General features: G+C 48.3%; 1 non-coding gene across 1 annotated transcript; it reads left to right on the plus strand.

Annotated features, from left to right (window-relative positions):
- The first annotated feature begins 209 nt into the window (after positions 1-209).
- Positions 210-328, plus strand: LOC111651448 (5S ribosomal RNA). The gene has a single exon (XR_002760512.1). It is a non-coding gene; the product is annotated as a 5S ribosomal RNA (ribosomal RNA).
- The last annotated feature ends 177 nt before the right edge of the window (positions 329-505 follow it).

Consider the following 505-nt stretch of genomic DNA (forward strand, 5'->3'; position numbering starts at 1 on the left):
ACCTGGCTGCACTTTTGGGGACGGGACAGCACAGATCACAATGTAAAGACACTTTTGTATTAAAATGTTACAAAGTTGACATGTTGAGAGCCAAAGCAACAAGCAAACGCTGAAAAGGAAAGGCTCCTGCGCTAGACATAAAGACGTAGCTTCGTGCATGAAGGACATGATCGTCATGTTTAAAGAGGGTATTTGTCGCGCTCCCTCTCCCTTACGGCCATACCACTCTGAACACGCCCGATCTCGTCCGATCTCGGAAGCCAAGCAGGGTCGGGCCTGGTTAGTACTTGGAAGGGAGACCGCCTGGGAATACCAGGTGCTGTAAGCTTTTTGGCATCTCTTTGCAATCAGCAGAGGACGCTGCTGCTCCTGCTTCAACAACCTGTTACTCTGCACCTGGCTGCACTTTTGGGGACGGGACAGCACAGATCACAATGTAAAGACACTTTTGTATTAAAATGTTACAAAGTTGACATGTTGAGAGCCAAAGCAACAAGCAAACGCT

This window comes from Seriola lalandi, unplaced genomic scaffold (genome assembly GCF_002814215.2).
Source record: "Seriola lalandi dorsalis isolate HSWRI2012SDOR001 ecotype SW California unplaced genomic scaffold, Sedor1 jcf7180001973056, whole genome shotgun sequence".
NCBI classification, from domain to species: domain Eukaryota; kingdom Metazoa; phylum Chordata; class Actinopteri; order Carangiformes; family Carangidae; genus Seriola; species Seriola lalandi.